This window comes from Schistocerca nitens, chromosome 4 (genome assembly GCF_023898315.1).
Source record: "Schistocerca nitens isolate TAMUIC-IGC-003100 chromosome 4, iqSchNite1.1, whole genome shotgun sequence".
In the NCBI taxonomy this organism is placed as follows: Eukaryota; Metazoa; Arthropoda; class Insecta; order Orthoptera; family Acrididae; genus Schistocerca; species Schistocerca nitens.
In genome coordinates this window covers 742,342,758-742,369,950 of record NC_064617.1, presented here as the reverse complement: position 1 = coordinate 742,369,950, position 27,193 = coordinate 742,342,758, and the positions used below count along the sequence as shown (strand labels likewise).

Sequence of the window (27,193 nt, the reverse complement as noted above, 5' to 3'; positions counted from 1 at the left end):
GAGAAATCAGCTAAGCGTCCTGGTCGTTTAAAAACTTTGTCAGTTGGTCAGAAGGTGTTAATTAAGTCTCATCGTTTGTCTCATAAAGGGAAAGGCTTATGTCGCAAATTTTTTCTGCTTTATAACGGTCCATATAGAATTCGCAAAATTATCCATGATAACACTGTTGAAGTAGAAACTCTTAAATCTCGGCGCTGTAAGGGAATACATCACATATCCAACGTTAAAATTTTTGTGGAATGACATACCTTTGAGAAACCAACAGTTATACGTAAACATGCGGAGAATGCAAGGATACCGCGCCGTGTTCCGGCGGCGGCAGATACTCAAAGCAACAGTCAGTCTGCGCGCCGCACAAGGCAGTCGTTGACCGCAAACAATCACTGCCTATGTCACGCGCCTACAGCTGATCGAGCAGTCAGTGCGAATGCACTGACAGACGTAAACAAATACACAGTCTAATTTCTCCGACTAAATTCTGTATAAAGCTATGGTGACTATAAATTATGTTATTAACGTTCAGTATTTTTCAGGATACGGTTGTGTAAAATATTTAAGACCTTCAGGTAAATTCTGTGCGTGTCCGACGTTAAGACGACTTGCTTTGGAGAAAATTTCAGGAAGAATGTAATTTCGAAGATGAAACTAATAAACTAAAAAGGTAATGATTAATTGTGTTTATTTTTCAGGTAACATATTTCCACTTAGGTACGTACTTTAGACGTAATTTGCTGCTCGCGATTACGTGATTTATACTTTGTGCTAAATTTCATGTTCTATGAATTTACTTGTGAAGCGACGTACTTGCGTACATTAACTGATTTTGACAATGTTTGATTAATGAACAGGGTTGTTACGTGTGTATATTATGCATCGCTTGGCTGCACTGCTTTTTCACTGATGTCATATTTTTCTATTATGTGCCTGCTGTGCTTATTTATTTAAATTATAATTGTCACCTGATTAATTGTGCTGACTGTAATTAGGTATGTAGGTTACACTTTGTGATTTATCTGCTTCCGCCTTCATGTTTACTTATTAAGATTACATATGAACTTTTATTTGCTTATGCTGATATGATGCTAATGACTTGTTTATTACGTAAGATATATGTTTGCTGCTGTGCGTATGGATTGCATATTTACACATTTCTGTTGGTTGTCACAACTACTCTTCAATTTAGAATATAGCAATGCTGATATACTGTGTACGTACATAGAGTTTAGGTTACACTGTGGTATTAATTATAGATTGTTCGCTTGGCAGAGCCTCGTTGTAGGAATTGTGCTGTATCCATTTGTTGACATTCTGTTCTCTACTGGTATATTTACTCGCTATTGCATGTTTTGCTTACGCTCAGTGCCTCATATTTTTAAGATAAGAAAATGAACTGCTATAATGCTACGAACGACATTAGTACAAGAAACTTCATAGAAGTCACATGAGATGGAGGTTTTATGGAAGCTGTATAAATTTATGCTAATAGGAAGGAAGCTAACGACATGACATACCAACACTAGGTTTAGACCATTGACAGTTATTACACTGCATTCTTCGTGAGCAATTGAAATAGGAAGTGACACTTGACACGAGAAATACTCCACATGTTTGCTTCTGTTTGCCATAATTTTTGAAGTGGTGTACACACTGAAATATCACGATCATTAACACTTCGTAATCGTACTTAATTACTGAGAGTTATTCGAACTAAGTCTGTTAGAGGTCATGTATGCATTTCTTTTATTTAATGATGGACAAGGAACCAAAATGTATCTTATAATTTATAATGAGTAGAAAATTTGTGTCAGATGGATTACACAGAGGTTGTGTGTGGACACTGTGTCTTCGGATTGTATGGGATGCTGAATTGAAGTTGCACTAGGATTTGGCTGTACTTGTTCGAGGAGACTGACTAGAGGAAAGAGTTGTTATGGAAGTGAAATGATATTGGTGCTGAGGTTTATATGTATCGACGTATTATTGAGGTATTGAGATTATGTGAAGTTGATGATTATTGGAGTTTCGTGGACAAGAGGTAAGGTAAATGAGGTATTATTGAGGTATTGAGATTATGTGATGCTGATGATTATTGGAGTTATGGTGGATAAGAGGTGAAGTAAGTGAGAAGCATATTTTTTTTGTTGGTCTATATGAAACAAGGAGGATAAAGATGGCAGACTAGAACACTCAAGTAGAAGGAAGATTGTCTACACACACACTTTGTTAAATCACTAAGCAGTATATACTTTTTTTGAAGAGAGGAAGTAATTGCATATCTTGGCTCACTGGCAGTTGTTCAGCAACTGTACATTTTGATCTGGCTTGGCAAACATTGGTCTTGACATGATGACTATGACGTTGACTAACTATTATTGACTGTTATACATTGCTGCCACTACCACTTGATACACATGATGAACATAAAATTTTGACAGAATTGCATTTACACAGTTAACACTATTCAACTACACAGTAGCACTAAATGTGGATGAAAGATGAGTGAGTGTGTTTTGTGTGTTTTCCTTTTATAATCCCAGAGAAGTGATCCCAACCTATCTCCTAAATATTATTTTACTTGTTGTTGTGGCTTGTACTGACACCCATAAATATTATAGGTTTACTGGTATTTGTGTATTGTAATAGTTAATAGGACAATTATCTGATATCATTTGTGTGTTTGTTATGATTTGTATGTTTAGTGTAAAAGCATTGTATGTGTATTCAAACTATTGTTCATGCCTGAACTGTCTGATTAGTGATGGTGCTGCACTTTTCAACATGGTGGATGCCACCTGGACATGTTTAATTTCTGCTGATGAACAGTGTGATTAGTGAAAGTGAATTTTATGGACTGCGGTCAGCACCTGGTCAACATTACTGGGTGCCACTGATGGACTGCTTCTACCGAAATGGTGTTACTTGTTGATGTCTGCACCTGCTCAACATTGCTGGGTGCCACTGATGGACTGCTTCTACTGAAAAGATGTCACCTGTTGCTGTGTGCACCTGCTCAACATTGCTGGTGCCACTAATGGAACTGCTTATACTGAAATGGTGTTACTTGTTGATGTCTGCACCTGCTCAACATTGCTGGGTGCCACTGATGGATTGCTTCTACTGAAAAGATGTCACCTGTTGATGTCTGCACCTGCTCAACATTGCTGGGTGCCACTAATGGAACTGCTTATACTGAAATGGTGCTACTTGTTGGTGTCTGCACCTATTCAACATTACTGGGTGCCACTGATGGACTGTTTCTACTGAAAAAATGTCACTTGTTGGTTTTTGCACCTGTTGACCATTGCGGGGTGCTACTGCTGGAACTGTCAACTACTTGTTTCTTGGGCTATGGAAAGCGTTTATGTGAATATTTGTATAAACTGATTTTTTGTGTATTACTGTTTGTGAAAAGTTATGAGACTCTTACCTGAACATATTCGTCATTGCTGACGCTATTGATTGAACTGTTTAACCACATAATACTTGTGTAAACTATTATGTAAAGTCACATGTATGAAAGAATTTGTATTGCTTACTGTATTTTATATATTAGGTTATTGAAAGGTCAGTGCAAAGCCAAAATTTTATCTAGTATGTGATATTTACGTATTAATATTATCTTTTATTTTTGTCTGTATTATTTTGACGAATTTGGTGGTATTTTCACCACCAATGCTGGCAAGAATACCATCAAATTCTAGCCCGTGGAAGAAGGGCATATGAAAGGTGGCTACACTGAGCCACAGCGCCAGAGATCGCGCTAGAGAGTATTGTTCTGCCGCCTCCACTGGCAGTGATTATTGAGATGTCGTAGTAGTCAGTGCCTTGGGAGAACTCGTGGTAGTCAGTGCTGAGATGTCGTAGTGAGGAGTGTTTGCTGAGATGAGCTAGTAGAGAGTGCTTGCTGAGATGTGATACTGAAAAGTTCTTGTTGAGATGTGGTAATAGCGAGTCGGTGTGGAGATATATTGTAATGATTAGAGTGATTTTGGTCAATATATGAAGGTAACGAAACTTGATTTATTTTTCATTATTTAATGTCGTAAATAATGCTTCATTACAGGTTCAGTCAACAAAGCATTTGGCTTGTGTTCTTGTATTAGAGTGTAATTCTGGTTTTCTTGAGTAATTATGGTATTTCTATTTTCTTTAATTAATTCAGTATAAATGATATTTAAAATTTCTTGTGTTGTTGAAGAAGAACCGTGCCAGATGCGTACGTTGAGTCATACTTCCACACACAGAACAGTTACACTTGTGCTTTGGTTTCGTAGGTTTTATAGTTGCTGGGGACTTAATTAATTAATTGTGTTAATGAAAATTTCCATTTCAATCTTTGTTGTTGTTCTATGCAGTCAGATTGCGTAATAATACTAGTCAGGGCCAACCGTTTACGAGACATAGCGTAATCGGACATACAGCTACCAAAAATTAAAATTATTTTCATTTTATTTTAATTAAGCCCCCATGCAAAGGGCATGAAACGGAGCAGTTGTTGGGAGAGAGTGAGACAGGGTTGTAGCCTATCCCCGATGTTATTCAGTCTGTATATTGAGCAAGTAGTAAAGGAAACAAAAGAAAAATTTGGAGTAGGAATTAAAATCCATGGAGAAAGAAATAAAAACTTTGAGGTTTGCCGGTGACATTGTAATTCTGTTGGAGACAGCAAAGGTCCTGGAAGAGCAGATGAACGGAATGGACAGTGTCTTGAAAGGAGGATAACAGATGAACATCAACAAAAGCAAAACGAGGATAATGGAATGTACTCGAATTAAATCGGTTGATGCTGATTGAATTACATTAGCAAGTGAGACACTTAAAATAGTTAATGAGGTTTGCTATTTGGGAAGCAAAATAACTGATAATGTGTGAAGTAGAGAGGATATAAAATGTAGACTGGCTATGACGAGGAAAACGTTTCTGAAGAAGAGAAATTTGTTAACATCGAATATAGATTTAAGTGTCAGGAAGTCTTTTCTGAAAGTATTTGTATGGAGTGTAGCCATGTATGGAAGTGAAATATTGACGGTAAATAGTTTAGACCAGAAGAGAATAGAAGCTTTAGAAATGTGTGGTACAGAAGAATGTTGAAGATTAGATGGGTAGATCACGTAACTAATGCGGAGATACTGGATAGCATTGGAAAGAAGAGGAATTTGTGGCTCAACTTGATTAGAAGAAGGGATCAATTGGTAGAAATTGTTCTGAGGCTACAAGGGATCACCAATTTAGTTTTGGGGGCAGCGTGGAGGGTAAAAATCGTAGAGGGAGACCAAGAGATGAATACACTAAGCAGATTCAGAAGGATGTAGGTTGCAGTAGTTACTTGGAGATGAAGAAGCTTGCACAGGGTAGAGTAGCATGGAGAGCTGCCTCAAACCAGTCTGTGGACTGAAGAAAAAATGGTTCAAATGGCTCTAGGCACTATGGGACTTAACATCTGAGGTCATCAGTCCCCTGGACTTATAACTACTTAAACCTAACTAACCTAAGGACATCACACACATCCATGCCCGAGGTAGGATTCGAACCTGCGACCGTAGCAGCAGCGGGGTTCCGGACTGAAGCGCCTAGAACCGCTCGGCCACAAAACCGACTTTTAACTGAAGACCACAACAACAACAGTGGAGTGGTATCCACCCCTTCTGCCTTATTTGATTTTAAGATCGTCCAAAGCTCTTTTAAATTCTGATTGTAGCACTGGATGCCCCGTCTTTTTTTTCGACTCCTTTTCTTCTCACATCACGTCATCATACAAGTCTTCCCACTCATAGAGGCTTCTCCTCTTTCCACCTATCTATAGCCTTAGAGAACTTCAAGCTTATCTCTAAGTATTACGTGTGTGTGCGAATTCCTAAGGGACCAACCTTCTGAGGTCATCGGTCCCTAGACTTAAACAAACTTACGCTACGGACAACACACACACCCATGCCCGCGGGAGGACTCGAACCTCCGACGAGATGGCAAGTACTAAGTATCCCACTTCTTTGGACACTAATTTTTACTGGCTAGTCTCTTAAACTTCAACCTAGTTTTCATCACTACGAAGTTGTGATGTGAGTCTTGGGTAAGCGTTACAATCCAGTACCTACTTTTGGAATCTTTCCGTGGCCATGATGTAATCTGAAAATTTTCGTATCTCTCGGCCTTTTCCAAGTATACCTCCTCCTTTTGTGATTCTTGAACAGAGTATTCGCTATTACTAGCTGAAATCTATTGCAGAACTCAATCAATCATTCTCCTCTCATTCCTCGTAGCAAGCCCATATTCTCGCACGTGACTTTCCTCAACTCTGTTGCCTACAACTGCATTGCAGTCCCCCATGACTCTTGATTTTCATCTCCTTTCACGTTCTGAATTACCAGTTCAGTACTTTTATATTCGTTCTCTATCTATTCTCCTTCGGCTTGCGATTTCGCCATGTGTACCAGAACTGTCGTGTATTGTCGCCGTTGGTTTGCTGATGAAAACAGCACTATTACTGAAATGTTTACATGCCTCTCATTCTGTCCTACCTTCCTATTCAAAACGAATCCTATTCCCGTTATATTACTGTCTGCTGCTGCTGATATTAGCCTATTCTCATATTACCAGAAATCCTTTACTTCTTTCCATTTCATTTCACTGGCCCCACTATATCTAGATTGAGCCGTAGCATTTCCCTTTTCAGATTTTCTAGCTTCTCTACTACATTCAAACTTTTGACATTCCACTCCCCGATTCGGAGAACGTTATCCTTTAGTTGGTTATTCAATCTTTTTCTCAAGGTCACCTCCCTTTGGCACTCCCCTCTCGGAGATCCAAACGGGAGAATTGTCCTCTTTGACAAAGGCGTTGGAAGAATGATGTTGACTTCTTATGGTAATGAAATTGATTCAAAATTTCTAGATGTGGCTTGTTTGGAGCCTTTGTGATCACTATGGGGCCCCGTTTTTTATTCGGTGTTCAAAGTACAAGTGAATGGTTTGTTTTGAACATTTCTTGAATGCCGACGCTGTCCATTTTGTGAAATGTAATACATACATCCCAATGAAGATTGATCTCTGCACATCGGGGACACTGATTTTCAGTGGCCCTCCTGATGCACAAGGTGTGTCATTAGCAGGTAATAGTTTTCCTGTCATATTTGTTAACACAACTCTTTCAAATGAACCTTACTTGCGTCCTCGATATCAAGGGGTTGCTTGTCAGAGAAATGCAAGCTTTTAGAGCGCATTAGCGGGCGCGTGGAATTAAGGAAACGGCCAGGTCGAACCGGGCGAGGCATCTCTCAGCAGTATCGTAAAAGTAGTGATCGCTTCACGCACAACAAGTCTTGCATGTTCCTCCAGCAGTGGTGAAACACCGCGCTGACAACCTCACAGCAGGCAGTGCCAGAGTGAGAGAGTCTCTTCCTTATTGCTCGGCAATATTTGCTCCGTGAGTCTCCATATATCTTGCCAACTGAATTATATATCAAAAAATGGTTCAAATGGCTCTGAGCACTATGGGATTTAAATTCTGAGATCATCAGTCCCCTAGAACTTAAAACTACTTAAACCTAACTAACCTAAGGACATCACACACAACCATGCCCAAGGCAGGATTCGAACCTGCTACCGTAGCGGTCGCTCGGCTCCAGACTGTAGCGCCTAGAACCGCACGGCCACTCCGGCCGGCGAATTATATATCAGCATCTTCTGTTGATTCGTGTAACGCCCTCTTTTCCCACACTAAAAATAAGACATACTTGACAAGAATGTTCGTTTGTAAAAGCATTCCTACATAATGTCATTTTATCAGTACGTGGATATCTAACAATACCACCACTTGCAAAGTAGGTTAGAAATCAGATTAATAATGTTGCTCACGCAGCATATGTTCGCTTTATCGGGAAACTACAAAGTTATTAACTGTGGATGGTAGGCTGTGCGCATTCGCGCCAAAACGGTTACAAGTAAGTCAAAGATTATGACAGTCTCACAGAGACACACAAGAATCATATCATTGTAATATATCGATACATCGGAGTACCTATACACTAATAAAACCAGATGTGAATATTGTCACAAAAATATGTCTGTTACTTCGCAGAGAAGTAGTACGATACTACTGGTATCGAGAACTGGGATTTGAGTGCCGTAATGGTCAAACAAATAAAGAACCGTTACAAGTATTCGGTGTCCTGAGCCCTAATTACTATCAGCTCCATTTGAATGATTCCACCACTGTACTATTATTGCTGATACTGCAGGTGAAATCAAGCTTGGTTGGCTGTCCAGGTTTTCTAGACGCGTGCCGGCCTGGGGCGCCTTTGACCAATGAGTATGTTTACTACTGTAACTCTGTCTCTAGGTAGCTTATAATTCTCTCTTACTGATATATGAAGGTTCTTCCCTACTGCCAGATTTACCGGTCTCGTTGGTGCATGGAACACAGAGTAGCGTGTTAAATTTGGCAGTTCCCTATGTACGCACTCTGACTTAGCTGTCGTTCAAGCAACGAATCTAATGTATTTTTTTAGTTATAAATGTGTTCCGCATTTCTTGAATCTCCAGATTCAGCTGTATAAGAATTTCTCTTCACGATTTATCTAGTTGCTTGTTTTACTTTTTCTATTGTTTTTTATTTAGTTTTTCATCAACAGAAGTCATAACAGAATGAGATTTTCACTCTGCAGCGGAGTGTGCGCTGATATGAAACTTCCTGGCAGATTAAAACTGTGTGCTGGACCGAGACTTGAACTCGGGACCTTTGCATTTCGCGGGCAAGTGGTAGAGCACTTGCCCGCGAAAGGCAAAGGTCCCGACTTCGAGTCTCGGTCCGGCACACAGTTTTAATCTGTCACGAAGTTTCATAAGTCATGATAGTCAGTGTTACTTAAATCGTACTACCTTCGGTATGAGTTGAGAAAATAAGTAAAGGAGCACTTTGTGTTAATGTTCGCATACATCTATTGTCGACATTTTGAGAGCAAAGTGTAAATACATTAGAAAAAAATCTCTCGTAGTTTGTCATTTCTCAATGTCGTCAAAATGTCGACGACACGTATATGTGAACATATACGCCAAGTGTATTGCCAGTCTGAAGAGGACAGCACGATTCTGTCGAAACCTGTAAATAAAGCGATATATAAGCAGAGATGGCCCCAAGAATATGTGTAAGTTATATCGTTGAACTCGGTCATCTTGGTACAATGAAAGTGTCTATACTGCGGACTCCGGGTACGAAGTCTGATTACTTTCAATCATACCGATTGCCCCACAACACAGCATGTGTACTTTACGTTAAAAGGAGTTCTTTCTATGTTGCAGTGTTCCCACAAAATTACTAAAACCAGTTTCTACATCAAATGCAGAAACATTTTGCTGATTCAGAGAGAGAGGACACTTAGGTGCTCGTTTTCCCACGTGCTGTTCGGGGGTGGAAACCGTACAGATATCTTCTGTAAGTGGTCCTATGCACCCTCTGCCAAACACTAAGTGTGAACTGCAGACTAATCATGTAGTTACAAGTGAAGATGGCAGCTGCAGGCCCTGCACGTTCCACTAAACTGTGAAGTATTTGAATGAACGTTCTGTGACTGCTTACAGCCTTTTTAATACATTATGTGCTTACGAATGTTGTCATGGTAGCACTGCGCAAGGTTCTGTTGCGTAACCACGTTAAAGCTTTGGAGCACATGCACTCACTTTTACTTTCATTTTTGTCCCGAGAACGCCTCGAACGTCGTAACTAGAACGATACCGCTCTTAGTCACACGCGAGCGCCTCTTGTAGCTCATTCACGTGACGCATTGCGCAATCTAGCAGTAAGATATGCTGCCGGTAAAGACGTGAGAGTTTGTGAATCTCGCTCGGTTTAATCTTCGGCAATTACGGTATCTATTTGCGAGCCGGCGCCGGACGCGTAGATTGCGACATCTTGAGTAAGCGTAAGCGGATTGTATCCCGCGAGAAATGTCCCGCACGCGTGCTGCCAAGTGCGGCGCGGGGCGCGGTGGTGGGGGAACGGGCCGCAGTGTGGGGGAAGAGGCGGGAGTTACTATCGAGTCCGCCGGCCGCCGACCGCCAGCCCGCTCGACTCGGCTGCGTGGCGTCCACCGCCTCCGCGCAAACGCCGGCTGTCACCGTCGGACGCGGAATCTCGTGGCCTGCGCTGCGCTTCCTATTCTCGACGGTGAGTTGCGTGCACAGAACCGCAGTGATTGCGCCGGGAGAGCGAATTTTCGCTTTTGTCTTGTCGCCGGCCTCAAACTCAGCGAGAGGCTACTTCTGTCTACCGTGGCTCGGCCGAGCACGTGGTGCTGCGGCAGTCGTAGTGCGGTGTGCGGTGAGTGACGCTTCGGAGTCTGTTTCGCAACCAACCGGCGTAGCGGTAACGGCTACTTTCGGAGCGGGTTTGCGTCTGTGCCACGTGCTATGCAGTGTGCATTTCCTGCCTTATAAGCTGAGCAGCTGTTGTTGCCTCCAGTGAAGTTTTCGATACTGTGCTATCGGTGCAGTTTATTTTCCCGCGCTAGCGACCACGTGGCACCGTATAAGAAGTGGGTTGTGGAAGGACGCCGTGGGAGGTTAAGGAACAAAGGCGTCGGAACGACCGGCAGAGACACATACTACTTGCAAGGTTAGCTCAGCTCGTGGTGAAATACCCTCTGATGCATCCTTCCGTTGAGACAGCTGCTGTACATCTCATAGCTGTGACTGCCGAAAAGCTTAAATTCCAAAATTTTAGGTGCGGGAGCACACCTCTTAAAGCTACAACCCCTCCCCTCCCCCCTTCTCCCAGCCGTAAAATCACCAGTTTCGATTTCTGAAAACTTGTTGTAAAACTTACTATAAGAAATCTTTTTTTTTTTCAAAATATTGCTATGAAATTAAGGTTTTTAAATTTATTTCTTATCAAATCAATAAAAACGCAAGAATTAATGTATGCAACAAGTGCTACCGTCTGTCTCTGTAGCAGTGTCACTTTGCTCCTATAATGGATTAAATACAATGACGCGATGTGCATGTATTAATTTGTTATTAATTTTATGTAACGAGAAAAATTACTTATGATTATACTTTTGTTCTTTCTTGGACTACGGAGTTCAGTAGGTGAAAAAGTGTTCAGTTATCTAGCAAACGGTTTTCTATGAATAAATCCAAGTCATTTAACATGGTAAAATACTTTTCTCCGCCGAAACCTACCGAGATAATTACCACTACAGATAGATAGCATTCAGACAGTTGGAATCTGTGAGGTATGATCATAGGTTCGAGCCTGCTCGAGGTCCAGTTTTATATATGGAAGAATTTTCTCCGTTAAAGTCATTAAGTAAAACAAAAACTTTCTCCATGTGCAGACCAATCATCATTAGTCCATGAAGAGTGTTGCGTTCTATGTTAGGCTCCAATCTGTCTGCTGTACTTCGCTGAATCCGTTTTCAAGTTCCACCATCAGGATTCTACGATGACCGTCTTGTTAATAGTTTCAGGCCTAGAGACACCCAGCAGCATGTATAATAAATACAAACTACTTTCAAAAAAGATCTGTTTCTTTAAATTTTTTTCTCTCTTTGGTATTTGGAATTTGAACAGACCTATACAAGAGACTTAAATGAACTTAAATAATCTTAGTCAGCGTTTAATGAGCTTCAGTGAGCTATACTTGACAACAGTAATAGGCTAGCGAACTAATGATTGACAGCCACATAATTAATTATGAGAATTATCTAAAGAATATCAAATATTTCTTTTTAGCTATTAAAGCAACTATTTTACTCCCTAGTTCTGATCGATTACATATCAACACAAGTGACTATGATCATATTTTCAACCTGTGCAGCCGCAACGTTCAGTTGCGCTGGCAGTAACCTATGTTTAACAAGGTTGCAGAGTAGGCAAAGAGAAGAGAAACTCGAGCGCCATGGAAAAAGGGACGTGGGGAAGGATGTTTACGTACCGACGTCGGCTCGAAAGATTGTTTACTTTTTGCAATGCGTGTGAGCGTGGGCGTAGTTGATCAGCAGCTACGGCAAATTCACACATCAAAAAAGCTTTTCATCATCTCGGTTCTCGATAACATGCTGGTCACTCTAGTCGAGCAATGTCGTTATCCTGAAGGCAGTCATTCACAAGATGTGCACGATGGAGGCGCGAATTGCCGTCCATGAAGATGAATGCCTTCCCAATATGTTCCGATATGTTTGCACTATCGGTCGGAGGATGGCATTCACGTTTCGTACAGCCGTTCGGCGCCTTCCATGGCCACCAGCGTCGTACGTCGGCCCCACATAATGCCACCCCAAAACAGAACGGAACGTCCACCTTGCTGCACTCGCTGAACAGTGTGTCTAAGGCGTTCAGTCTGACGGGTTGCCTCCAGATACGTCTCCGACGATTGTCTGGTTGAAGGCATACACGACACTCATCATCGAAGAGAACTGATGCCAATCCTGAGCGGTCCATTCGGCTTATTGTTGGGCCCATCTGTACTTCGCTGCATGGTGTCGTGGTTGCGAAGATGGACCTCACCATGGACGTCGGGAGTGAAGTTGCGCCTCATGCAGCCTACTGGGCACAGTCTGAGTCGTAACACAACGTCTTGTGGCTGCACGAAAAGCATTATTCAATATGGTGGCGTTGCTGTCAGGATTCCTCCGAGCCATAATCTGTAAGTAGCAGTCATCCACTGCAGCAGTAGCCCTTGGGCCGCCTGAGCGAAGCATCTCATCGACAGTTCCTGTCTCTCTGTATCTCCTCCATGTCCGAAAAACATCGCTTTGGTTCACTCCGAGACGCCTGGACACTTCGCTTGTTGAGAGCCCTTCCTGGCACAAAGCAACAATGCGGACGCGATCGAACCGCGGTATTGACCGTCTAGGCAAGGTTGAAATACAGGCAACACGAGCCGTGTACCTCTTTCCTGGTGGAATGACTAGAACTGATCGACTGTCAGACCTCCTCCGTCTAATAGGCGCTGCTCATGATAGTTGTTTACATCTTTGGGCGGGTTTAGTTACATCTCTGAACGGTCAGAGAGACTGTGTCTGTGATAAACTAATCATAGTCAACGTGTATCTTCAGGAGTTCTGGGAACCTGGGTGATAGAAAACTTTTTTTGATGTGAGTATTACAAGACGGAAGAAACAATATTTCGTGAACGCAGGTTCAAACATTCGTCAAGTTACTTATTTGTCATTGACACACGCATCACGAGAAGTCGCCATGCTTCTAGATTGCTGAGATTGTTCGCATTCGTAAACACAAGGTGGTATGTATCTTTCACAGCTTCAGAAGGAAGCTCAACGTGTGTTGGTTATACTGTATACATACACACACACACACACACACACACACACACACTCGCGCGCACGCATAGAGAGAGAGAGAGAGAGAGAGAGAGAGAGAGTAGCCTACCTTGCCGCTCGCCCCTGCCCGTTGGTCCCTCGTTGTCACGTTCACTATTGCTGGCGCAGGGGCATATTATAATTACGTTGTGATGTAGTATTTTAAATCTCCGGTGTCGACTTGTTCCAGTGGCTCAAAAAAATACTGCTCCGGAGGTGGCAGAACATCGTTCCGGCACAAATTAAGCCATGCTAGAAACTGTATCAGCACTTCTCGAATAGGATATGACGTGATTTAAAAATCCTATTACAGGCTTCTATGGATTATACACACACAATGATGGAAATAAAAGAAAGGTTCAGGAGTGGAATTAAAATACAAGGTGGAAGGATATCAATGATACGATTCACTGATGACATTGCTATCCTGAGTGAAAGTGAAGAAGAATTAAATGATCTGCTGAACGGAATGAACAGTCTAATGAGCACACAGTATGGTTTGAGAGTAAATCGGAGAAAGACGAAGGTAATGAGAAGTAGTAGAAATGAGAACAGCGAGAAACTTAACATTAGGATTGATGGTCACGAAGTCAATGAAGTTAAGGAATTCTGCTACCTAGGCAATAAAATAACCAATGACGGACGGAGCAAGGAGGACATCAAAAGCAGATTCGCTATGGCAACAAAGGCATTTCTGGCCAAGAGAAGTCTACTAATATCAAATACCGGCCTTAATTTGAGGAAGAAATTTCTGAGGATGTACGTCTGGAGTACAGCATTGTATGATAGTGAAACATGGACTGTGGGAAAACCGGAACAGAAGAGAATCGAAGCATTTGAGATGTGGTGCTATAGACGAATGTTGAAAATTAGGTGCACTGATAAGGTAAGGAATGGGGAGGTTCTACGCAGAATCGGGGAGGAAAGGAATATGTGGAAAACACTTATAAGGAGAAGGGATAGGATGATAGGACATCTGCTAAGACATGAGGGAATGACTTCCATGGTACTAGAGGGAGCTGTAGAGGGCAAAAACTGTAGAGGAAGACAGAGATTGTAATACGTCAAGCAAATAACTGAGGACGTAGGTTGCAAATGCTACTCTGAGATGAAGAGGTTAGTACAGGAAAGGAATTTGTGGCGGGCCGCATCAAACCAGTCAGTAGACTGATGACAAAAAGAAAAAATGGATTATACAGTGGAATTAATAGATGAAGTTTCGATACGAAACCCATGTCCGGAAATGTAGAATTTGGATCTAAAATCAGCCTGAGGATCGAATCACTGCCAAATCTCCTGCTATGCAGTGGTGACATTAAGGTGTGACATGCGTGCCGTAGGAGCACGTGGCGTGGACAATGTTCCGAGTACTTGTCAGCTGGTTCTCTCCTGCGTGACGAAGGACGTCGTCTTCAAAGCCGAGAGTGCAGCGCGACCGTGAAATATCACAGCCAACCCTTCTAGTTTCGAACATACTAGATTCTCGATCCCGTTGTTGTACCCGAACGAAGGTGTCATGTCATATTTACGACAGGTACAGACGACGGCACCCTCTTAAAAGCTTGTGATCGGACAGCGCAATGGGAGACCTGAACTTAGTCCGATCTTCAACTTAATTTATACCTGAAGATACATTTCCGATGTGGGATCCTTAACATAATTTGATCTACTAAGTCCTCTCTACAACTCCTAGAAGTCTGTAATAGTAATTTCGAACACTTTATGTTGAAACTTATTTATTCTACTTACAAAATTCTTTAAAACTTCCTGGGACTGAGAGTTATAGTGAAGTACAACAATTAAAATAAAAATGGAGGAAGTAACATACAACAGTAGAATCACGTGAGCTATATTTATGTGTATCATCAAAAAGCTGATATAATCTTTCATTTTGGTGTACCTAATATCGAGAATTTATGTCGTCATGTGGTAGACTTCAGTGTTTAAAATAGCCTAGTAAGGAGGAAGCGACTTGTCCGGGAGTATGGCATCGCATAATCTAGCCCACACCACAACTACCAGCGTTATTTTAACTGCAAACTATGCCAGCTGACGATGTGAACTGCAGGAACTAGTTGGATCATAATAACAATGTAGCAGCTTTTAAGCTATATACTTAAAAATTCTTTTTATGATAGCGGCGGAGTACAACCAAAGAAGGCTTTCTTCATTTTATAAATGTAACAATAAACAATGAGAAGGGATTATTTTAATCATGGCTTATCGTCGTGAATCATCGTAGCAGTGGCCTCAAACAGTTTCATAGCACAATGTCAAGACGGTTGGAATAAGCGAACAATCTGCAAACCTCTTTACATGCACAGTATTTCCTATTTTTAATAGATGTTAGTCAAATAGATGTTAGTCAGCTGCTTTACCATGACACGAATGTGCAGCTAAAGTACTCGTATATGGAAAGTATTATTTATTTTCCAGTCAGTGCAATGAGTTACAATTGCTATAACACGATTAACGTGATGGACAAAGGGCGATCCAAAAGTTTCCGTCAGAGGGCGCTGGCTGCAGCGTATATGCAGCGTAGCGCGACTCCAATGTGACAAGCACCGACATGTAGCCAAGGGATTAGTCTGCCATTTGTATCTTTCAGACGTGCATGCGGTAAATGCGGAAGCATGAAGTATAGCGACGTTATTACCAATGAGCCCAAACAGGACCAACGTGGTGGTATGCTTTTCTTAGCTGCCGAAGGACAAACATTGACAGACAATCATCGGAGAATGAGGAATGTGTACGGGGTAGTATGTGTGTCAAAAGCAGCGTTGTGAAATCATGCGACAAGTGGTGTTGCTGTTTCATGATAACGCACGTTTGCTAGTCGCAAATGTTGTAACAAAGACGTTACGCTAACTCCAGTGGGAGACACTGGAGCACCCTCCTTATAGTCTTGACCTCTTCCCTGGCATTGCCAAGCCTTCGGCCACTTAAAAAAGGCATTGTAGGGCCGATGATTCTGTCGGACGAGGAAGTGCAACAGGGATCCACATCTACATCTACATCCATACTCCGCAAGCCACCTGACGGAGTGTGGCGGAGGGTTTCTTGGTACCTCTATCGGTTCTCCCTTCTATTCCAGTCTCGTATTGTTCATGGAAAGAAAGATTCAGTATGCTCTGTGTGGACTCTAATCTCTCTGATTTTATCCTCATGGTCTCCTCGCGAGATATACTTCCGATGTCATCCACAAGGTCATTTATATAAATTTTGAATAGCAACGGTACTACGACACTCCCCTGTGGCACACCTGAAATCACTCTTACTTCGGAAGACTTCTCTCCACTGAGAATGACATGCTGCGTTCTGTTACCTAGGAACTAGATACTAGATATCTGTAACTAGGCAGTTACCGATCTCTTCACGCGGCAGGGCACGATGTTTTACCTTACGGATATCGTCAACCTGGTGCGTCGGTGGAATGATTACCTCAGGGTACACGGCGATTTCGCCTGATTAGCTTACCTGTTCTGGAGTATACGGACTTCGAACGGAAACTTTTTGATTGCCCTTCATTTTCGGTGGGGAGTAGCAGTTTAGAAAAGTCGGCTTCGTGTGTCTGAAAACCAGCTGTCTGTCTCTACCAAACGTCATCTCTTTGGCAATCCTGTTGAAAATTGTTGTAGAACGCTGCGCGATGTAATAAACAGTGCTCGTAGAATGTAGATTATCCCTCTCTCTTATGCTCAGTGAGTGGGCGCTGCCTTACGTTTAAATCCATATTGTTAATAACAGAGTAGGATATTCTGGTTTGTAAATGTCAAAATCTCGAGCTTGTTCGAGTACTTCAAAAACCGTGTCGGCGTGTTTCCCTTAATATTTGGTGTATTGTCCCTAGTAACGTTCATCACAGTGCATCTGTATGATTTAGAGCTGTGAAGGATAACAATGTCTGCGTTAATCAAAGAACTCTTTGACGTAACAATCAAACAGCAACCCTGCACATGTTTTGCATTGTATACCTCTTTTTGAAGTGGACAATAACTTGTATTTTTCTAACGGTCACATGTACGGCCGTGGAAACCGAGACCTTTGTTTGTGGTTGACAGACAGAGGGGTCCATCCGTGGCATCCCTGAGAGGCCTTCTGGTCGTCCAAGAATAATGGAAAGAGATTCAATAAAGTGAGCACAATTGAACAGAATTATATTTCTTCGGTATAATCCTGGTCGGGATCTGTTCATATCCAAGTGTTCCCGGTGCGTAGCAGAAGCTAAATATCTTGACAAATTGAGTCTACAGGTGGAGAACAAGTAGTTATGGTCGGAACGTTGTAAGATATCTCCAGTAGCTGAATACTGCGCCAAGATGCTATGTTTGAAACTTATTTAAATGTGAAGGTGCGCATCATGTAGTGAACCGAATGAAGTGTCTATAGGCGGACACCTGTATGTGTGTGTGCGTTTTACGGAGAAAGCAGGAGTACCGTTCTTTAGTTCCATGAACTTTATGTCGTTACTTGTTGATTCTTGCGTTACTTCAAGCACATAATGCGATGTTGAGCTTGCATAACGTCAGTTAATGTTCTGGTGAACAGCCGCCGGCCTGATAGAAAGTAAGCTGACTATCGCTTTTAATATGTAAGATAATGTTCTATTTCAATATTAGTATCTTATTTGTACACATTACTTTATGTGAGGCAAGGTGAAAATATCTTGGCGTGGAGTGAATGAAAGTGATTTTTACGCAAAACCGGATAGGTGCGAGTAGGATTCGTGCCCTGAGTGATCCGTACGAACCTGATTATGTGTGTAGACAATTCATCTCCTTTGAGTCCAGTGGCTTAGAAGGTGAAATTTTTTACACCGCTAAGAGACCGTAGACTCAGTATTAGACCATAGCCCGCTATGATTTGACGCAAAGTTGCAGCTTGATACCTCTATGTGTTCCAGAGACGAAAGCGTCTTAATAGACGGATAGACAGACGGACAACAAAGTGATCCTAAGCGGATTCCATATTTACGGACTTACATGTACACTTTTTCAATATTTGAGTAAATAAACTTTGAGCAACGTTTCTCTACTGGCCAGGTTACACTCGTAGTGCGGTGATACATGGTCTGGAAAATATCCACATAAGGCCGCAGTACTTTCTCATTGGATGCAAACGTATTTACAGTCATAGATGTGTCAATAGGAGAAAGTCAGAAGGTGTCTGTTCTAAGAAACAGGGGTGCATGTACCAACATTTAATCTCTAAGATGTATAATAACAAAACGACCTTCGTGGTCAGGTGCAGTGGGTGGAGAAGTATAGTCAGTTTTGCAATCAAGATGTTCCAGACGAAATTGCCAGGTAGTATATTACTCTTTCAGAGTCATCAGTAAGAATAATATCTGAGTATAATCTATTCGGCACAAGAAATAGAATTCTCCCTATCTGGCGCAGGGCTCCTAGCTCCATCTGGCTGCTTTCGAAGGAGTAAGTGCACCCACATCTCGTATGTGGTAGAAAATTGGCATGTCAAACACTTTGTTCACGTACAGTCGCATTTTCTGTCAGTATTTAACCAATTCTGCATAGATGGTCACAAACACCTGTTTCGAAAATGGATCTTCAAGTATTGTATTATTCTTTTCTTATAGACCTATGGCGTCCGCTGCTCGTCAATTATCAGTTTTCTTTTGTAAACTTTCTCTGCTGCTTTTCTATGGTTACACTTTTGGGACGCCCTTCAAGTGAATTATGGTGCCTTTCAACCCACAACGAGTGTCTTAATCGTTGAAACTAGAGTCTTCATATAAAAGTACATCATCTTTGCATGAATTTCTATTTTAGATAAACCATCGAAAATCTAAAATTCATTGGTAATCCATCATTTTAAACACCCACATTAACAACATTAATCCACACATACATTTGACACTTGATCTTCGCTATTGCAGAATGTATACCAATCAACCTAATGGATAGAAAGGTTCATCAATATCATCTCTACACTATCTCGAGAAATTTTCTCCTTACCATCGTGTATACGATAATCCAACACTTCCGAATCCAAGTCCTAACTGAGAACTTTGAAATAAGGGATTCACTATGTAACCTCCCCACAAAAAATGTTAAATGAAAAATAAAAATGAGCCAAGTGTAGCCTCGCCACAAAAAATAATAATTAAAAGAATTTTTTAATATTGTAACATCTGAACAAAATTGGCTCCCATTTATAGTCTGTGTGCAGAAATGCATTCACATTTAATGTTACCACAAAATTCTTTTCTCATTTAATGTCAAGTTCGAAATAGAAAAATTCCTGAACACCAAAATAATAAAAAAGTTTTGTAACCTGATGAATTTTATGAGGACAGCAGCGCTGCCCTTCGGCCCTGTATTCTGAATAAAAAAGGCAAAAATTCTTACCTCAATAAAACTGCAATTATATCTGCTCTTAATTAGTCATTTTTCGACACAGCTTCGTGCAATGCTCGCCTATATTTTTTTTTTTTTGATTCTTGGAAGCAATGATAATGCATTGGAAACTGAAATGAATGGTTTTCTTTTAAAGAGTTACTTTATATTATAAAAATTATTATTGGGGCATTTTTTCTGAACAAATTAAATTTCAATTAACATACATTATTGAATATGCGCAAGGCTGCTTTTTTACCTTCTACAACAGTACTCATCCTCCAGAGTCCTGACCAGAGTCGCGACCAGAGCACACAACCGACGCATGCCGACTCCCGCCGACTCACGCAGACTACACCAGACTACTACCGTCGACTCGCGCTGACAAGCGCAGACTAGTGACAAGCAACAACTAACGACAAACTACTCTCTAGTCAGAGATTCTGTCATGCCTCGCCCATCGCCGGCAAAGCATACATCTTACATAACCCTCCACTGGGGGGGCAAAAATTTGGCAGCGATGGTGAGTCAATTGGACTTGCCATGAGCAACAAATTTTTCTTAATTAACTAACTTTACAATCACAGAATATATACATATATATATAGGTGCAGAACATGAAATAAAATATAGTGCACATGCACTGAGTACAGAACATATCAGGCAATGACAAAATGTATACACAATGAGTACAAAACATATTAACAAATGGCAAAAGTGCACACGCACTGTAAAACTCTTTAGCATTTTTACAACAAATAAACATAATAAGTACAAATCATATTAACAAATGACAAAAGTGTACACGCACTGTAGTTCAGAACATATCAGCAAATCACAAAAATGTATATGCAATGAATACAAATCATGTTAACAAAACGACGAAAGTGCACACGCACTGCAGTACAGAACATATCTGCGAATCACAAAATGTATACTTAATGAGTACAAATGGCATAAGGTGCACACGCACTGTAAAACTCTTTAGCATTTTTATAACGAATAAACATATCAAGGAGTGAAATAAAGTGCACACGCACAGTAGTACAGAACATATCAGGAAATCACAAAATGTACACGTAATGAGTACAAATCATATTAACAAATGGCATAAAGTGCACACGCACTGTAAAATTCTCTAGCATTTTTAGGACAACTACTCTTGTTAACAAATGAAATGAAGTGCACACGCACTGTATATGTCTTTATCATTTTACAAGAATTTAAACGCATTTTACAAGAACTAGGAAAGGAATGGGAAGGATTGCATCATGGTTGTAGCACTTTAGGTTGCATGCAGCTGCACTGAAAGTCCATATCTTTCTACAGAAGCACAACACCAAGTGAGACAATCTGAAGTCCTTTTCCTTGAAGTATTAATCAGTGTAGCCAAGACACTGATATGTCGTAATAATATTCCATGCTATCATTTTGGTAGTACACTAGGTACACCAAACAGTGGGACCATAATAACATCTACATCGCTCAAGGTGGTGGACAGCATGTCGTGTCAACACCATGTTCTTGTAAAGTACACCAACGTAGAATTTGTGCAAAAACCAAATATAGTGCTCCATGATCATGAGGATAGACAGGACAAATGGATATTGCAGTAATTTCTGGTAATTAGGTCAGAAGGTGAAGGACATTAAGTCACATAGTAGTCTTCATTGAGAATTACACTAGTCTAACAACTGATTTGAGTAATTGGTGGCACTGATCGCCCAGTTACTGAACATTTCTGTACCATGTATGTAGTATTACAGAATAATGTTCATAAATTATCTGAATATAGTAATTATTGGCACTCATTGGCCAGATACAAAGCATTGTTTTATGCATTATTCAGAAGTCATCATTCAAAATGAATTAATTATTGGCATAGCATTTATACATAATTAATCTAATTATAGTAATCATTGGCATCATAGGTCATCTTATTACAGTAATCAGTGGCATTCATTGGCCAGTTACAAAGCATTTTTTATGCATTATTCAGAAGTGATCATTCAAAACAAGAGTTAATTATTGGCATAGCATTTATACATAATTAATCTAATTATAGTAATCATTGGCATCATAGGTCATCTTATTACAGTAATCAGTGGCATTCACTGGCCAGCTACAAAGCATTTTTTTTATGCATTATTCAGAAGTGATCATTCAAAATGAGTTAATTATTGGCATAGCATTTATACATAATTAATCTAATTACAGTAATCGTTGGCATCATAGGTCATCTTATTACAGTAATCAGTGGCATTCATTCACCAGTTACAAAGCATTTTTTTTTTTTGTGCTAGCAATGCATTGCGTTGGGATCGATAATTAATTACTGGGGCATAACAATATTTGCTTTTGAGTTATTGCTGCAAATGAAGATGTGTAACGTCAAAACAAGTAGAGTATATGTGATCACATTCATAAATGACATAGGTTTAATGAACAACTGCTTATAGCACATTAATTTCATGAATAATTTCTCCTGCAAAATATACAAAATAGGTTATTAAACTGAAAGAAGAAACGCATATTATGCTGAAAAGTAGTGAACTTCGAATTAACAGGTAGTGAAATGTGTATAAAAAATATATATGTTCTCTAGCTGTCCTTTCCAAAACCTTCAGTCATCATACCATGCGATATAAGAGATACTGTCAAAACGAACTGCAACAAATACTTAAATAACTACATAGCATCTCTTAACTAACTGTAAATATATGAACTTCATCATTATTTTCATCTGCAAAGAAAAAACTTCATTATCCATATTATCATAACTCCATTATTATCATCACCTGTAAAGAAAAACTTCATTATCCATAGTAGCATATTCTTCATCATTATTCATCACCATTCATTATCATCTGCAAAAAAGTCACTTCATTATTCATTATACAACTATTCCTTATTTTTAGCATATTTCATCACTAAAACTAAGATGTGTAGTTCTGTCTGACAGCCTGCATCAATCGCCTCGTATTCTGAAAGAAAAAATTAGTTAAGACTGCTATCATACGATGTGTAGAGTATATTCTTGTTAATGCTTGTTAATTCTGATCCATTTACTCTTCGTCACGAGGTATTGCATCCTCTTTCGTTCATTCCGAAGGTGAAATTCCCATTTCTGTTTAATTTATTTCGTTTACACGTTATTTCTTTCTGAAAAGATGAACAAAGATTAATGTCTTGCATTTAATTCATATACCCATTAAATAAAAACTGGTTTATATTAACATGATTGAGCATACAGCATAGCATGACAGAAAACGTAATATGTCAAAAACATCGACAGTGTTCAGAAGCAAAAATGTACACAGTGTATCACAATGTAGCAGCAAAAAAATGGTAAAGTAGTCACGATGTTGAGATATCATATGGCAAAAATGTTAAAGTCAACTGGTGTTCGTTATATCTTAACTATTTCATAGTGCATACAAACAAAACAGGAAAACAACCATACATACATAAAAAATGGAAAATATGCACGGTCTGATGTGTAACGACAAGGAAAGCGACCTGCTAACCTTACCTTGCCGGGCACTTGCCAAGAAAAAATACGATAATCATCAGTAAGTGTTCATGTGGATATAACTGCATAAGTGGTCATAAAAAATTAGGAAGTGGCATTACAGTGTGATAAATCATAAAGTATGTTCATTCAATAAAAGGTTTGATATTCGACATGTGGTGGTTCCGATTGGCTTTTCTGGTTCTCAAACTTTCGACGTGTACTACATTGGGGTGAGGAATGCTGCGAATTCGATATGGACCTGCGCATAGAAGTTCAAATTTACTACACCTACCTTTTCCTCTATTGGATAATTAGTGTGTACAAACCTGTTTTTGCTGTCTTCTCCGGCGCTCTGCGGCACGTTTGATGTTGTTCAGCGCAATGTCAATTATTTCATGGTGTCGTAGTCGACGAGACGTAGGAAATGTTACTAATTCTTTAATTTTGTTATGTGGTTCAACATGTTTCAGTATAACAGACGGAGATAGCATAGTGGATTCATTTGTTATGGAATTAATTACATCCTGGAATGAGTGTATGTGTGTGTCCCAATCAATATGTCTTTTATGGCAGTATATTCTACACAGTTTACCAATTTCTTTCATTAATCGTTCACAAGGGTTCGAAGAAGCATTGTACCTGTATATATAGATCGGAGAAATGTTTCCGGCTCGTAACATACGTGTCCATATACCAGATCGAAACTGTGATCCATTGTCGGAAGTTACTTTCAACACATGCCCTACATGAAATAGAAAATGTTTTACAAATGCTTTCGAAACAGTTTTAGCAGTAGCTTTGCGTAACGGAGTGAAAGTAACAAATTTTGAAGTGAGTTCAACAGCGACAAAGATGTAGCAAAAACCTCTATTAGTTCTGGGAATCGGACCAAAATTGTCTACAGCGGCCATGTGTCTCAATCTAACAGGTACAATGGGATGTAATGGAGGAATATGTGAAGTCGTGTCTGATTTAGCTTCCTGGCAGATTTTACATGACGCTAAAACTCGTCGTATACGTTTCTCCATGTTGGTAAAATAACAGTTCTGTCTCAGTATAAGAAAACTTTTTTTGGCTCCGTAATGTGCGTAACTTAAATGAGTATACCAGATTAATTTGTTAACAAGTTCGTCAGGAATGCATAATAACCAATTGTTGCTGTCAGGATGAGAGCGGCGAAACAGAATGTCATTGCGTACAGTGTAATGGTTTCTAATGGTAACATTATTCCTATCTTGCCAAAGGTGTTTGATTTCTTTCCATACTTTGTCTTTACTCTGCTCTTGTGCTATGTCTTGTAATGACGACGAAATGAAATTTTCAAATGCAACTTGTTGAATGCACATGACGCTGAAATTTGCTTTGCAGAAGTTTGTTGCGATGTCTTGCTGATTGTTGTTAAGAGAACGGGATAGTGCGTCTGCTACAATATTTTGTGTGCCGGGAATGTGAACAATTGTAAAATTAAATTCCTGCAAATAAAGTTTCCATCTACTTAATCTGTCGTGTGTAAATTTAGCCGAAAGTAAAAATTGTATCGCTCTATGATCTGTGTAAACGGTAGTGTGTCTTCCATAAAGAAATGCCTAAATCTGGTAAAAGCCCATACAACACATAATGTTTCAAGTTCTGTAACAGAATAATTTCTTTCAGCAGGTGACAGAATGCGACTTGCAAAAGCGATGTTTATAATTACTGTACAACCATCTTCTTCAATTTCCTGAAAAATATGTACGCCTAAAGCGGTGTTAGAACTGTCGGTGGCAATGGAAAAGTTTCTGGTAAGATCTGGGTGCGATAAAAGTGGTGCATTCAACAAAGCATGATTCAAATAACATTCTCGTGAACAAGATTCTGCGTGTCAATAGTATTGCTTGCGTTACTGGAATAAGCAACCTGTACTGTATCTAGTCAAATTCCATCTGACGTGTCATTATTTTCGGGAGGATGCTGTGGCATTTCCACTATTTGTAGTGTTCTGTTATTTCTTCCTGACGTATTACGTTCTGGATGATACCTACTGTCTGATTCATTCATGGTAATACGTTGTTGCTGATGTTCTTGCTGCTGATAAGATAGACTGTTATTAAATGTACGCTGAAAATTGTGTTCATTATTTTTACGTCTGTCATGACAGTCATTTCTATACGGCGCATTGCGATAGGAATTGAAATAGTGTGTTTTCTGTACGTACTGATTTCATTGTTGCTGTGCGTTACTATTTGTTGAGGCCGACGCTATACGTGTACGCGGCGAAACATTAAAGCTTGGTTGACTTGTAGACTGCATTGTTGGTTAGGTAATCTAACCGGCTGGCTATCATGTTGTTGCGGTGAAAAACGTCTATTGTTACCAAAATGCGTTTGCTGTTGCTGATAATTTTACACATACTGATGATTACAGTTTTATCTGTTATTAAAGTTACGGCGATAGTTGTCATTTCAGGAGTGTCTAAAGAGAACTGTCACTTTCGGTAAAATTTGTCATATCAGGTTTTCTTTACTCATTCTTAATACTAGATAGCGCGATAGTTGAAGAGCCGTTTTGATAGATATAAAGGATAGTAGAAGAGAAGGCAGCAGTGCAGAAAACTAAAGATGAAACAGCACTACTACGGCTCGGGGCCCTGTGCACACTATGGCACATATTCATTAAAGCGTAATGAATCCCCTGAGGTCAATTACGCGCTGCAAATAAATTTTAGCTTCTGCGTTACAGGCAATGCCGGTGAAAATTCAAAAGTAAATTGTTGTCTCCAGTCCAAAGCTAGTTTCTGCATTACACGCAATGGCGGTGAAAGTACAAAAATAAATCGACGTATCCAGTTCAAAGCGTGTACCTGTGCTCTGTCATTTTTAAATACCTTAGATTTTTTTACAGATACAAATTGCTTATAATCAACGTTCTCATCACTGAATGTGTGAACAGGTTCACGATTGCATAAGAATCTGTTTGTCGGTGTCTTTTCGGATTTTAAGTCGCGTACTCTCTGTAAATTATCCAAGTTACACTGGCTGTGTGAGTGTGACAAATATTCGGAATGTGGCGTATGCTGTGACGTGTTAGCGACTGAAACATTTTTCATTTCTGTCGCTTTAATACGTTCGTCAATTTGGCTGTTCTGTTGTTCACATTTCTTATTGACTTCCGTATCCAGTGCGTGTGAAAGTTCTGGTGACTTTAAATTAAATTCGTCGCGTATCTGTGTTGCGTTTTCTGAACATTGTTCAGTGACTGCATTAATTTCGTCTCTATGTGATTCTGCTGTGGCTGCATGTGTATTACTTAAATCTTGTACAACAGATGTAATTTCTTCAGTATTGTTCCTAGCATGAGCCTTACTTTCCTCACATAATTGTTCTTTCGTGCCGTGACGTTGCACGGTAACGGCTGTAATCTGTTCACTAAGTTGTTTGGTCTGTTCGTTAAGGTTGTCGTGTTTTTCGTTCGACAGTTTGAAACTTTCATTAATTAGTTCATTAAGTTGTCTGCAATGGTCGTCGAAATTTTCATTAAGTTGTCTGAAATAGTCGTTTTGTTCTTTCTTGAGTTGTAGTAATAATGCCATAACTTGATCCAAGCCAATATTACCTACCCTATTCTATGTGCTGCTTGATGGTGTATTTGCATTTGTCACGTTTTGTGTGACCATTTGGTCATTCTGTGATTCTCGAAAAGGTTTGCCAATTGGATGTGCACTGTTAGTCACTACACCGGAATTAAATAAATCTGTCGTACTCTGATTACACTGTTCATTTTCGTTAGAAGAATTTGTCTGTTCATTACGTAAATTTTGCAAACCGGGTGTGTCAAGCTGGGTAGCGTTCATTGTAACAGAACGTCCCGCGTCATCAATTGTCGTCAAATTAACAGAGGACACCATTGAATTTATTTGTTCATCATTAGGATCAAAATCGTTACTAGCGGTCGGTACGCACTGATTGTCTGTAAATGGAGGATTGTCATGATTACACTGAGTGTCGCAAATACTATCGGTCAAATTATTAGAAT

The 27,193-nt window shown here is 40.0% G+C and overlaps 1 protein-coding gene across 1 annotated transcript in view; it reads left to right on the top strand.

The window, feature by feature from the left end:
• Window positions 1-10,037: 10,037 nt before the first annotated feature.
• Window positions 10,038-27,193, top strand: part of LOC126252983 (ATP-dependent translocase ABCB1-like) — a 231,734-nt gene continuing 214,578 nt past the window's right edge. The window contains exon 1 of the mRNA XM_049954011.1: window positions 10,038-10,158. The gene's annotated coding sequence lies outside the window, so the exon portion shown is untranslated. The remainder of the gene's footprint in view (window positions 10,159-27,193) is intronic.